The sequence below is a fragment of the Rhinolophus hipposideros genome (assembly GCF_964194185.1).
Source record: "Rhinolophus hipposideros genome assembly, chromosome: 9".
NCBI classification, from domain to species: Eukaryota; Metazoa; Chordata; class Mammalia; order Chiroptera; family Rhinolophidae; genus Rhinolophus; species Rhinolophus hipposideros.
Window position 1 is genome coordinate 10,190,040 of NC_138055.1, and position 14,487 is coordinate 10,204,526.

Sequence of the window (14,487 nt, forward strand, 5' to 3'; positions counted from 1 at the left end):
TAGTGCTGATGGTTGCACAAGATTGTCAATGTACTTAATGCCACTGATCTGGACACTTAAAAATGGTTCATGACGGTAAATTTTATGTTATGTGTGTATCGTACCACAATTAAAAAATAAAAGACTCCCTGTCAGGGTGAGGCTGGGTTGGAGATAAGGATTCAGAAGTCACTCCCATGGATGTTGCAGTTGAAAGTGGGGGATTGGATTAGAAGCGCAAGAAAGAGGATACAGACCGAGAAGGGAGGAGAAGAGAGCTGAGAAGTGTGGGTGCCATAGTGTGGTTAGCACCTAGGCTCTGAAGTCTGCAGGCATGGGCTGCAATCTGGCTGTGCCACTTCCAAGCTGTATGAACTTGGCAAGTCACCTAACTTCTCTGTGCCTTAGCTTCCTCATCTGTAAAATGGGGGATAATATTCATATCTAACCTCACAGTGGCATTGTGAGGCTTAAATGAGATAATGCTTACACAAAAACACAGTGCTGGCCACCTGGAAAAACACTCAATAAATGCGAGCCTCGGGGAAAGGTAATATTTAAAGTATTTAACAACAGGTATAACACATACACTAACCAACTGGAAGAAACAATTTCTTTAGAATCCTGTGCATTCCAGGTGTATGCCCACCCTGGCCACCGGGCTGGGGAGCAATCATCAGAGGGAGAACAAGGAAGGTGGCTGGTCTCTCTGGGGGGTTTTGGGAGAGCCTGTGTTGGGGGGAAGGGTGTTGAGCAGTTTCAATACAACCTGGGAACACAAGGCCTGAGTGAGGCATTTAGCTTGCTGACCTGGAGAACAGCAGTGACATGGAGAGTTAGAGGCCGGAGGTGAGTGAGAACAAGGCCTGATGCAGATTGCTCACTCTCTGGAGAAATCTAGTGATGAGGAGGAGAGAATATGAAAAATATCCGCCATTAGAGTATCATATAGAATAGTTTCACTGCCCTAAAAAGCCTCTGTACTCTGCCTATTCATCCCTCCTTCTCTCCCTCCAACCGCTGTAATCACTGATTTTTTTTTTTTTTTTACTGTCTCCATGGTTTTGCCGTTTCCAGAATGTCATACAGTTGGAAACATATGGAATGTTGCCTTTTCAGACTGGCTTCTTTCACTTAGTCATATGCAGTTAAATTTCCTCCATATCTTTTCATGGCTTGATAGTTCATTTCCTTTTTGCACTGAATAATATTCCATTGTCTGGATGTCCCACAGTTTATTTATCCATTCACGCACTGAAGGACATCTTGGTTGCTTCCAAGTTTTGGCAATTATGACTAAAGCTGCTATTAATATCCCTGTGCAGGTTTTGTATGGACATAAGTTTTCAATTCCTTTGGGGAAATACCAAGGAGCACAATATCTGTCACTAGAGATTGATTTTGCCTGTTCTAGAACATCACATAAAATGGAATCATATAGTATTTACCTTTCCTTTTTTTTTTGTATCTAAACTCACACTCAACAGTATGTCTGAGATTCATCCATTAAAAAAAAAATAACAGCTTTATTGGATGTAAGTAATATACCATAAAGTGACTTTTTAAAGTATACATACAATTCAGTGTGTTTTGTTTGTTGTTTTAGTATATTCACAGAGTTGTGTAATCATCCCTATGATCTAATTTCAGAACATTTTCATTGTCTCAAAAATACCCCTGTACCCATTAGCAGTAACGTCCCATTCTTTCCTCTCCCTAGCCTCTCGCAACCACTAATCTATTTTCTGTCTCTATAGATTGGCCTATTCTGGACATTTCTTTTGTTTTTTTTTAAGGAGGGCACAGCTCACAGTGGCCCATGCTGGGATCGAACTGGCATCCTTGGTGTTATCAGCACCATGCTCTAACCAACTGGGCTAACCGGCCACCCCTGGACATTTCATATATTAATACATGAAATGATACAACATGAGGGCTTTTGTGACTGGCTCCTTTTACTTAGCATAATGTTATTAAAAGGTCATTCATGTTGCCTCGTGTATTGGTACTTCATTCTGTTTATTTGCTGAATAGTATTCCGTTGTATGGATATGCCACATTTTGTTTATCCATTCAGCAGTTCAAGGTAATTTGACCCATCCTGTTTTTCACACGTAATACTAGTTTGTTCTTTTTATTTCTGTGTGATAGTCAGTTGAATGAACATACTCAATTTATCCATTTTACTCTTCATAGATTTTTCTCCTCCTAGTTTTCGGCCATGTTAAGATGCTATGAACATTTTGGTATATGCCTTTGTTGGCCTAAGCACTCATTTCTGTTGGGTATAGACTCAAGAGAAGAATTGCTGTGTGTGTGGGGGGGGAGGTGGGTGTTAGCTCAGTTGGTTAGAGTGCTATACTCTTAACACCAAGGTTGTCGGTTGATCCCTACATGGGCCACTGTGAGTTGCACCCTCCACAACTAGATTGAAACAACTACTTGACTTGGAGCTGACGGGTCCTGGAAAAACACAAATAAATAAAAGTTAAAAAAAAAGTAGAATTGCTGGATCATAGGGAATTACACGTATATTCAACTTTAGTAGTTACACGGATTAATACTTTCCCAAAGTGGTTGTAGAAAGCAATTTATGAAAGTTCCAGTAGCTCCCCATTCTTAACAACACATAGTATCTTAATTTTAGTCATTCTGGTTGGGGACAGTGCTATCTCATTGTGGTTTTAATTTGCATTCTTTAATAACTACTGATATTTAGCACTTTTTTCTTTTGCTTACTGGCTAATTAGATATTCTATTTTATACAGTGCTCATTGAAATCTTTGTTCATTAAAACAATTGGATTGTCTTTTTGTTAACATAGATGATCTTGATAAATTCTAGATATGCGTCCTTTGTTATATCTATGTATTATAAGGATTTTTCCCAGTCTGTGGTTTGATTTTTTCACTTGGTTAAATGTGCCTTTTGATGAGCAGAGTTCTTAATTTTCATGAAGTTCAACTTAACAATCATCTCTTATGGTTTACACTTTTGGGGGCTTGTTTAAGAATTTTTTGTCTACTTCAAGGTCATGAAAATATTCTCCTATGCTTTCTTCTAGAAGTTTTATTGTTCACTTTTCACATTTATATCTCTGATCCATCGTAAACTATTTCTGTCAGTGGTATGAAGGTAGAGGTCAAGATTCATGTTTCCACATGTGGTTGTGCAGTTTACCTAGCATCATTCATTAAAAAGACCATCTTTTCCATACTTATTTGCAGGGGCACCTTTATAATAAATCAGGTGACTGTATAATTTTATTTTAAATATGGTTATATAAAAATTTGAAGGAAATAACAAACTGTTAATAATTTTTATATTGTGGTGGTAAGGTTTGAGTGATTTTTATTTTCTTTCTCTTTAGTATTTTCTATATCTAAAATATAATATATTTTAACACTCAGACAAAATAGATGAAATATTTTTTAAACTATTACAAGAATAGACACCATGAAGGGTGCAGGTTCTCGGCAGATGGGGGAATGGTGAGGCTGGACAGCAAGTAGGAGGGCTTTCTTAGTTATGGATGCATCTAGGCTAGAGAATGGCAAGGAAAGAATTCAGGGCCTGGGCAACAGAGGACTTCCATCTTCTTAGTGACCTCATTTCCCTGGAAGAGCGTGGTGCTAGGAGGCTGGGGCTCCTGAAGAAAATGGAAATGATGTTATCCATAACACTCTGTTGAGTACCAACAACAACAACAACAACAATAACAACAAGCTAATGCTCTGTCATAGTGTACACTGCTTTCAGGTCCAAGTCTCTGGGTTCTTCCCGACAGTCCTGAGGGCTGGGCAAGGCCCAGTGATTACGCCCATTTTGAAGGTGAGGAAACAGGTGCTCTCTGAGTCCTGCTGAAGCCTTCACTCAGGACCATTCTATGCCCAGCCTTCTGTGTGTTCTAGATCCCTGGAGGGTCAGGGAAGACATTTTGGAAGAGGTGACATCGAAGTGAGTGTTTTTCTTCCATTTTTGGAAAAATTGTGTAAGAGATATATGATAGAAATACAGATAAGCAAAAGAAAAAATCAGTCACAATTCTTCTGCCCTATTTATACTGTTATAAAGCCTTTTCAACTTCTCGCGCGCTCTCTCTCAGACACACACAGAGTACACAAAAATAAATTAAATCCTGCTACAATAGCATTCTAAAATTTGCGTTTCCTCAGTATAGTTTAAATCAGTAAATGCAAATCTGCATTAAAATTTTAATGACTTTCTGGGCATTTTTCAACATATGGATGTATCAAAATTTAATCAATCTCATATTGTACACTTATAATATTTAATGACTATCAACAATGTTGAAAAGAACTTTTAAACCCATATCTGTGCACTTTTCCAATTTTTTAATGATGGATTCTAAAAGAAAATTGATTAATTTACTTTCCCATCTGTATCTCTAAACCTTGCCAACAGTGGGCATTTTTATTCTTTTCTTTTAAGTTGACAGGTGAAAAATGGCATCCTATGTTGTTTTGTTTGCATTTCTGATGACAGTTTTTCTTTTTTCATAGTTATTGGCAATTTAAATTTCTTCTTTTTGAATTGCCTGTTCCCTTTTTTTTTTTTCCGGCCATTTTTATTTTGGAGTATTTGGGCTTTTTCTTATGGACTGAGAAGAGCTTTTTATATATTGTTGGTAGTAATTCTTTGGAGCAAAATCTTTTTCCAGTTTTCTTTTGCCTTTAGATCATAAACGTTTTCTGAAGTTTATTTGGAAGAGTTTAGTCGCGATAGGAAGGAGAGTCCAAAAGGAAAGAGTAATGAGAGATTTGCCCTCTTAGATATAAAATAGATATAAAATGTATTAGAAAGCTACTGTCATCGAAGTATTGTGGAACTGGCTCAGGAACACACAGAAAGATCAATGGATACAACTCAGAAACAGATCCAAGCGCATGCTGTAAGAGTTGGATAGGTGATGAAGGTGGTACCTGAAATCAGTGGAGAAACTGGTGTGTGAACAACTGGCTGTTGCAAATATTGTATTAGATTTCCTCCTCACTCCAAAATAAAAATAAATTCCAGGTGAATTAAAAGATAAATGTACAAATTCTCTTAAAAATTAAAAAAATTTAACTTTGTAATGGGCAGTAATAACAAAAAAAGTACTCTTCGACTACCTAAAAAACAAAAAAAAGCCCAAGAAAACGTTTTGTAACAAATACCTAAAAGGAAGTGTGCGAGTAAATCACGTGAAGGTAAACAGAGGCTTGGAGGTGCTTTCCAGGCCGAGGGAACCCGTCTGAGCAAAGGTTTGGAGGCTGAAAGACAGCAGTGTGCCCACACTATAGAATCGAACTGCAGGGTTTCCACAACAGATCCCGGGCTGAGTCCTTGTCCGCCCCACAGGCCATAATAATTATGTAAAATAGCACTTTTCCCATATATGGTACTTAATTTCTGTTCTGGTAGGATGACATGGGACAGGGAAAACAGCTCGCTGGGCGGGGTGTGAGAATCCCGGACCTTTCCAGTCCACTCCCGCCAGGCCTCGACCCCGCCCAGGCAATGCACCAAAAAAAAAAAAAAAAAAAAAAAAAATCCTTGCGAGCCTCCTCCTCCTGATTGGATTTCCACCGAATCAATTGTCCTCTTGGAACCTGGCTGTCCGTTGGACACGCCCTAGGAGGCGGGGCTCCCGCCTAGGAAGCGAGGAGGAAGGTGGAGAGTGTGGAGGTGTGGGCGGATGGCGGATGATGAATTCCCCATCTATCTGGACCCGTAGGCTCCGCCCATCCATTTTTACAGGCGAACACATCTGTCCATCAAAAGTGGGAACGGGCTGGAGTGGGTGAGACAGCTCGGGGGCGGGGTCGTCCTTCAGGCTCCGCGCCGGAGCCGGAGCCAGAGCCTGAGCCGGGCGATAAATGGGCGGGCGGCTGAGAGGGCGGGGCGGGAAGGCGGCGAGGAGCCGAGCTGGGTGCGGTGAGGCGCGCAGATCACCGCGGTTCCTGGGCAGGGCACGGAAGGCTGAGCCAGGCTGACCTGCTGCAGCTCCCGCCTCGCGCGCTCGCCCCACCCCGCCGTCGCCAGAGCGCTCGAGCAAGCCCTCTCGGGAGAAGCAGCGCCTGTTCCCCGGGGCAGATCCAGGTTCAGGTGAGCAAGCCCCACCGGCCGGTCCCTCCCCGGGGCAGGCAGGCGGGCGGCGGCGGCGACTGGACTCGCGGCGTGTGGGGCGCAACGACCGGCGTGCGGTGCTCGGCCTCCGCGCGGCCGGGATACCGCATCCTCCCCGGAGGGGCGCCGGGACCCTGCGTGACTCTCGGGGAAAGCGCGTCTGCAAGCGAGGCCTTGGGGGCCGAGGGAGGCTTCGGGGCCGGCGTTCCCCGGAAACCCGCGTGTCCGCCACCCCCGCCCGCCGCGCGCCTCCGGCGGGCACCGGCAGCCTCGACCTCCCCCCGCCGCCCGGGCGCGCGCCCCGCCCTCGCCTCGCCCAGTTCCCAACTTGGGCAAACTTTTTAACCCCTTCCGGGGAGCCGCGGTCCCTGCGACCCGCACGGGTGGGGGCAAGGTGGGGCGCTCGGGGCTCGGCTGCTCTGCACGTTTGCAGGCCTCGTCGGACGGAGGTAACGGGCGGGCGGGGACCGTTTGGCAGCTGTCAGGGCGTCCGCCGGAGTCCGACTCGGACCGTCTGCTGCAGACGCTGCCTCGGCTGTTTCCGCCCTCCGCCCCGACTTCCTCGTTCGCGGGGCTGCGCGCGCTCGGGCGCCAGGGGCCGACGGCGGTGCGGCGGGGCGCGGGCGGGGGCGCGGGCGGGGGGCACGGGGGGGGCGCGGCGGGGACCCGGCCGCACGCGCCGCCCCGCTCTCCCGCGGCCCCTCCGCCGGGGACTGTGACTCCTGCCCCGGAGCCCACGGCCCGCAGCGATCGGCCGGGGCCAGGCGCGCACCTGACTCCTCCGCACCTGGGGCGTCCGGCCCGGCGGGGCGCAGGGAGCTGGGTGCTGCTCCCCGAGGACGACGCCCGGGCTGTGGCATCGTGGCTCGTGGGCCGATCCGGGGTGTTCCGCACCCCCCGCACTGCCCTGCGCGGGGGCGCTCCCGCCGGGCTGTCCCGGGGCCGCCCCTCCCCCCGCGAGCCCCGCGGGTTCAGGTCGGCCCGGACCGGGAAAAGGGTGCCGGCCTGGAGGTGGCGCCGGGGGGAGCGCCGGGGTGGGCGCCGGGGCTGCTGTCTGCGGCCCCACCCAGCCGAGTGAGGAGGAAGGTTCCCGGGAAGTCCCGGGTCTGGAGACGCGCGCTTCCCCCTCGGGGCGCTCGAGAGGCCTGGGTTTTACAGGGGTTCGGGGGAACTTGGGTCACTGGAAGGAGAGGGGGCCTTAGGGCCTTCCCGCAGTGCTGTGGCCCTTTCCCACCCACTGTCACCTGGTGGCTGACTTCCTTTTCGGGAAGGAGGGAGGCTGCTTTCAGGCCTGTTGAGACAATCGCCTGATTAATATTAGTCAGTTCATATACCAGGCTGCTGGGGTGAGAGGTGGGTACACAGATGTGTAACTGAGCAAATATTTAACTGGCTTCTCCGTGCCGGGTCTCTGCCAGGTGGTGGGGGTGTGAGGTTGAGTAAGACCTGGCCCCTGCCCTTGGACACTTAGGAGACGGCTGAGACAAATCTGTGCATGACTGTCCTGTGAGGTGAAGATGAGGGAGACCCCAGAAAGGTACTGTGAGTCGTTGGGATCTGGAGAAAGGAGCCAGCCCATCCTGAGGCTCGAGAGTTTACATTCCTCAAGGGGAAATAGTGGCCCAATGACTGAAATACAAAGGCAGCCTGTGATGAGTGTCCCCAGCATGCCATAGACAAAGGACTCGAGGAATTCCGGAGAGGGGCCACGTCTGTCTGGGGCCAGGAGGGAAGCCGCTTCGAGGAAGGGGCACATTGCAGGTTTGGCAAACTCAGGGCAAGCACTGGGTCTTGGAAAGTGAGGACTCAGTTAGTGGATAATGGAGGGGTAATTAAAAGCATCAAGAGATTGCTCGATGTAATTTGAGAGCCGCTGTGCCCCCCAGATGTCTGCGGGGTGACACCAAAGAGCTCTACTCTTCACTGTCAGCAAGTCCTGGCAGTGCTTATGGGCAGATCCAGGTGCCCCGACTGGCAGCCTGTGCTTGGGGAGGGGCAGCCTGAGGGGTGTATTCTGTGGGGCTGCGTGTCGGAAGGAAGGGCGCATGACGGGAGAGGAAAGAGAGGGTCAGGGCCCCGGCTTTCTGTTCTATATTTTTAAACTTTTTAACCTAAGGGGTTGGAGATGGGACAACCTCCCTCTTGCAGGATGAAGGTCGCATGTTAATCACAGCCTGCCTTTCGCTTCTTGTTGCTCCAGAAAAAACAAAACAAGGATCTGTTAGCTTTTTAGAAGGAGAAAAGCACATTCAAAAAATGCAGCATTGTTGTGTAGCCTGGTCGGGTATTGCTAGAAACCAGGCGAGCTGTGCTTTCTTCACTTCCTCTTGTAGCTAATCCTTCAGTAAAGTGCTTAAGACAGCCCTTACCAGCTTGACATCTTTATTTCAAACGGAGAGGAGGGGTTGGCTGTTGTTTTCCTCAGAGGCGGGCCCTATCCTGCTCTTGGAGGGGGAGACAGAGAAACCCAAAGCAAAGGGGGGAGAAAAACCCTTGCTTTAACAGCTTTCTCCCAAGCATCATGTTCCAGAAATATTTAGAATAACAAAATCTGTGTGTCGTCTTAATTAAACAAACATCCTAATTTGCCGAGCATAAAACAGCATCTCTGCCCGCAGGGGCAGGAAGTGCAATTTCTCTTTGTGCAGCCCCGGAGTCTCTGCCTCCCGGCCTTAACCCTTGATGAGCCTTAACCCTTGGTGCCCTGAGCCCCTGGGTTCAAGTCCTCTGGTGACAGCAGAATGGAACCCTGGCTGCCCCTGGGAAGCAGTGCTCCTGTGACTTACAGAATTCCGCTCTGAGAGCTGGGAAGAGTGGGGTCTTGAGCTTTGGAACTGGCAGAGTTCCGATCCTGACCCCACCACTTTCTAGCTTTACGAGCCTTTAGGCAAGTCACAGAACCTTCCCGAGCCTCAGGGTCCTCTGTGTCCTCCTATTCCTTACCCGTAATATGGGAATCGTGACACCTACCATTTAGGGTTAGATGCGAGAACAAAAAGAAATAAGGTATGTAAAGGGCCCGATAGAGCGTGGCTAGTAAGTTTTTAAGAAAATATATAAATGTTCAGCCTTAACTCCGTGGGTTGTCAGGGGGAGGAAACAGTCGAGGAGGGGTAGATGGTTTTCTTGGCTCAGTGATCTTTCTGCTTCTGAAAAGGTGTGCTTGGGTGTGTGCAGAAGCCCAAGTCGTAACACAAGTGGTTCTGGGGCCCATCTGCCGATACTTTTGGATTCACTTGGTGATGAGCTTATGCTGAGCAGACTTGGTCCAGGGCCCTGGCCTGGGCAGAGGGTGTGCAAAGCAACTGCGGTTTTAGTTCTAAAACATGGTTTCCCATGATCTAGGACACGGCCAAAGGGTGGCGTGGAAAGGTCATTGTAGTTGAGTGTCTGGAGACCTGACTTCCAGCTCTGGCTGGGGGAACATTTGATTTTGGTAGCAAGTGCCATTATCGCCTATGAAGACATCACAACAGTGTATGTGCTCACTAGTGATGCCCAAGAGCACGAGGGAACTGAAAAATTGGTTGTAACAACTGTCTTTTTGAAGGTAGTTTGACAGTAGCTGTCAAAGCGTAGTCCTTCTGTCTGAATTCTAGGAATGCATCCCACAGGTAAATGTGCAAAAGCTGTGAGGATATTGTTTGCAGCATTGGCGTAGACAAAGACAGGAAACAAGCTCACTGTCTATCAAAAGGGTCCAATAAATCATGGCGCCCCTGTACAGTGAGAATCCTTACAGCCCTTAAAAAAAGAAGGCTGCTCTAGATGCAGTGATAAGGCATGCTTTCCAGGATATGTTGTAAGTGGAAAAAACTAGACACTGTAAAGTAGTATAGCTGGTGTTCCCTTTGTGTGAAATATGCTATGTCACCTGAGCTCTGCACGGAAAGATGCCGAGACCCTGGGAGTAGTGGTTGTCTCTAGAAAGGGCCCAGGAAGCAGGAGTGGAGCCCGGGGTATGTGTGTCTGTGAGCATTTCTTTTCACTAAGTGCCTTTTTATACGTATTTCCCTAAAATAATCAAAAACTTAAAATTTTCGTATTTTTATTACTTATCTGGCCAATCTCGTAGGTCTCAACTTTCAAATGCATTGCTCTAGATTCCAAGTTTCATATTGAGTGCCTACTGTATGCAAGGAAGGAGGAAAGGTTTTAAAAATGGACTGACTTGCTATTGTGGTTGGAACATTTTTGGGTACTGTTTTTTCCTCCATGATGTCATATCACCAGAGTAACCCCTTAAACAAATGTCTACTCTGATCTACTCCCTCATATGCTGGAAAATGGTAGATGATTGCTTTTTCTTTGCTGTATGAGAAAAGGAAACCTGCAGTGTGTCTGGAAAGTATTTTGGGATAACCTTTTGCCAGGTTTCCCACAATTCCCCTGGCTCCAGATCACCCGAGGTCTTTTCCTGGGGAGCCCACCCTGATCAGAAGTCGACACCAGGCCTTTATTCTCTTGGGTCCTCTAAACTTGGGGTCACTGCAACCACTAGTGTGCCCCTTCCCACTTTGTTCCCAGTTATCCGTCAGCCATCTGGCCTGTGGTTTTTGTGTATTAATAACAGTGGAAAAGCCCAAATTCCTGAGAAAATGTGATCAGAAAGGTATTTTGAATTGGGGGGGGCTTCCATTCTCTTAGGGAAGGCGGTCTAGTCTTGGTTGATGTGGGTGCTGGAGAAGCTGCCGGCTCTGCTGACTGCTGAGTGGGTTCTTTTCCGTGGCGAAGGCAGCGGAAGACCCCTTTAGGGTCTTGGGCAGGCCTGTGTCCCTGCCAGGCTGCCTCTGGGCCTCCTGGAGGAATGGCATGAGTCACACATGCGTATACAAAATGAGCCTGGGTCTAAAATGGGCCTACTACCACATGGGTTTGAAGGCTGGAGGCTGGCCTATACCCCCCCACTTCGTGCTTTGATGGTACCAAATATTTGGGAAGCAGGAGGGGAGCTGCCCTCTTGTGTCTGATGCATTTCTCTTTAAAAAGTAACTTAGGCAGGCCTCTGTTGGAATTTCTCAGGCCCCCATTCTGCTGACTAGTTTCTTAAGCCTGGGGTGATTCAGCACCCAGAATGGGGCACAGCACACTGAGCCCAGAAAAGGCTCGTGGCTGGCCTTTGGCTGAGGACAAGCCCTTCTGGGGAGCTTCTCCCCAGCCTGAGCCTCCGGGTCTCGCAGTGGCGCCTTCTGTAGCTGCCTCCTTCCCCAGCTCTGTTGGCTCCTCCACCGGGAACCTTCCCCCTGAGGCTGGAGGGAGCTTTACAGGCCCTTCCGGAAGTTGCCCCTGAAGGGTGTGGCTTCCTGCCTGGGCAGGTTGGGCCTCGGCCTGTGGGGAAGCTGAAGGTGGAGCTGATTTCCCCCCACCTTCGTCTTTGCCTTGGTGCTTCTCAGGGGTCCTGGTCCTTCGGGTCCTACAGTACTGCCCGGAGGACTAAGGGAGGCCCTCCGTCACTTCCAAGGGCATTTACATTTTGGGAACTTGTGTCTTAGATTTCTTTTCCTTTCATTTTAACTCTAATTCTAAGTGATTTTTCTAAAAGAAAAAATTTTCTAAAAGAAAAATCAACAGGACAGTAAAACCCTCCCTACTGAATTTGCTTAGAATTAGGGAATGCCTGAGTTGGAAAGGATCTTAAGGATAGTGTAATTTTTCTCCCCCAATTAGAGGAGTGGTTGCCCATGCTCATCTGTTAGTTGGTAGAAGAAAGCTTTTGGCCCCTGGTTTCACTCAACCCTCCTGCCTTTCTTTCAAAATCATGTGGCCTTATTTAAAAGTGTTTTTGAACTGTTATCATCCCTTTTATATACTGTTTAGCCAAGCAAGACATACTCAACTCCTTTAATCTTTCCTCAAGAGTCTATTCTTCCACACCCTTAATCTTTTTCTTTTTTTTTTTTTTTTTTGGTGGTGGGGCACTAGGGTTAAGAAATGGGGTGGGAGGTGTTTCGGGTTTCTCTGAACTCTTTCCAGTTGGATAGGGCCATTCAGGCTGAAAGTTCCCACAGCTCAAAAATCAATATTTCACATGGGGTAGAGCCAGGCACAGGGTGGGCCTTTCAGAGAGCGACCCTGGCTTTCCACTGTCCAGTAGCCAGTCCTGATTGCTAGTAATTTTAAGTCATTTAATGCCGCGAATGATTGATTGTTGTATTTTCAGTACAAAACTCATAGTAGAGGGAACGAAACAAGGGCTTTGGGGCCCGGGGGATCTGGGACCAGACTCTCGCCTTTTCTCCTACTAGTTGTTTCTCTGGAACCTGTTTCCTCATCTGCACATGGAGATGGCTGCTTTCTTAGACTTGTCATAATTCACATATAAATATATGCAAATTGTTCCAGTTCTTTTTTTCTCCCCTTCCTCCTTTTTTCATGTTATCACCAACATCATCAGATGGTAGGAAATTTGTGTTCGGATTTTAAGGATTTTAAATTTCCCTAATAAGCCTGTCTCTTGATAACAAGATGTGGGGACGGAAATGATTGAGGAACCTGCTAGAAGATTTCCTGGGCTTGGATGCTGAGCTTTTCAAGGCCTGCAACCTTTGCATCTTTCCTACCACACGGTGCCATTCAACTTGTTCCGTCTGAGCTGGTTTAGCCTTTGACAAAAGGCTGTCCCCAAGCAGGAGAGAGAGGCACCTTTACTTAGAGTTGTCTGTGTTCAAAAGCTGCCGCATTTCCTGTTTTACAATAAGTCACTGGGCTGGACAAGGCAGCTTCCTGTCTGATAAACATAAAGACAAGCATTTGGAATAGTTGGGGTGACTTAATCTAACTGGTCTGGAAGGGGGAGAGGATTGTAGAAGCTAATGGACTGTGAGAACCTGGAGGTCAGAGGCAGCGTCTTTTTTCCTCTCTGGCTCCCAGGTTCTCGCCTGGTCCTTGTTGAACGAGTGGTGTTTAGGTCTCATTGGCGCCATTGCCCGTAAGCCTGGGGACTGGGAGGTCCCGGCAGCCAAAGCTTTGGAGTGACGTTTAGTTAACGATCTCTCCCTTTTATAAAGCGTGGATGCAAGGTACTTGTCTGGGAATCTCAGGGTGAGAAAGGTGGTGGCAGGGAACCATTTTCAAGTTTCTGCCTATTTTGTAATATTTAAGAGCCACCCCATTGCTCATGAGAGTGTTGATCCCAAAGTTCTTTGCCAGGTCAATAACAAAGACTCCTGGGGTCCTGCTGTGTTGTCTGCACGGTGCCACGAGGAGGACAGGAGGACGAGAGCCAGCCCTTGTCCTCAGGAGCCTTCCCCTCTAAGAGGGACACTGGGAGAGGGACTTGCCCCAAGAAGCAGGCCCGTGCTGCCCTGAGCGACTGGGGATTGCTGAGCACTGTGAGCGACCTTTCTGGAGGCTAGACCTGCCTGGGCGGCAGAGGAGGGAAGGTGGGCAAGGAAGGAGGAGGCTCAATGGAAGGGCGCTGGCCTGGGAATTGGGATGCCTGGCGGGAAGTCCGCCGTGATAATAATAAAAACACGTCAACTTTTGAGCATTTGCTAAGTACCAGGCCCTGTGCTAGCGCTTTTGCAGGAATTATTTCCTGTCTTACCTCATTCTCATGAGGTAGGAAGTTATCGCCATGTTCCAGATAAGGAGCCTGAGCAGGGATTCAAACTGCAGTGTGACCTTGTAGAGGCCCTTCACTCCCGGGCTTGATAGTGAGGGGTTGGACCGGTCCCCGAGCCCCTCCTCTCACCAGTGGCCGAGCATTAATGAAAGGAGAGAGCTCGGAGCCATGGCAGAATGGGGCCTCCTGTTCCACAGTGCAGGGCTGCTCACAGCCAGGTGGCCAGTTCCTTAGTGTTGCCTTGGCTACGGACCTCACGTCTAACCACTGGCCGTTTCTCCAATGTGTGGGGTTGGTCCTAAGGCAGGGCAGGTTAAAAGACCATGGCCGGGCAGTGTCAGTCTTGGCAGCTCTGCCTGCCTGGGCTCTGGTGGCTGGCCCCGGGCTGGTCTTCACTGGGGAGCCAACGAGCCACCTTGACCAGGGGCTCTTCTTGACCTCAGCCCACTTGCATCCAGCAAACTTGAATTCCTTCCTTGCTTCCTTCTTCATTTGTCCGTCTGTCCACCGTCATTCAATAACTACTCCTCAGAGCTTATTCTAGGCACTGGGCTGGGTGCTGGGAATATGGAGATGAAGGAAGCAGGGGCCCTTGTTTCCAGGAGCTGATGGTATCCTGCCATCTACAGAGTGCGGGGGGCCCAGGAGGGTCTGAGAAGGCTTCCTGGAGGAGGCGGTATCTGAGCTGATACAAAAGCAGGGATGTGGCACAGCACGTATGGGGAGATGGGCTGGGACCTTTTTCAGTCACTCAGACTCTGGTGGTGCTTTGTTCTGGGGTGATTCAGGTCGCCGAGGCCCTCTGAGTCATGGGC

At 48.4% G+C, this 14,487-nt stretch overlaps 1 protein-coding gene across 1 annotated transcript in view; it reads left to right on the forward strand.

Annotated features, from left to right (window-relative positions):
- The first annotated feature begins 5,872 nt into the window (after positions 1-5,872).
- The window catches only part of MYH9 (myosin heavy chain 9), an 89,337-nt gene continuing 80,722 nt past the window's right edge, over positions 5,873-14,487 (forward strand). The window contains exon 1 of the mRNA XM_081059069.1: positions 5,873-6,087. The gene's annotated coding sequence lies outside the window, so the exon portion shown is untranslated. The remainder of the gene's footprint in view (positions 6,088-14,487) is intronic.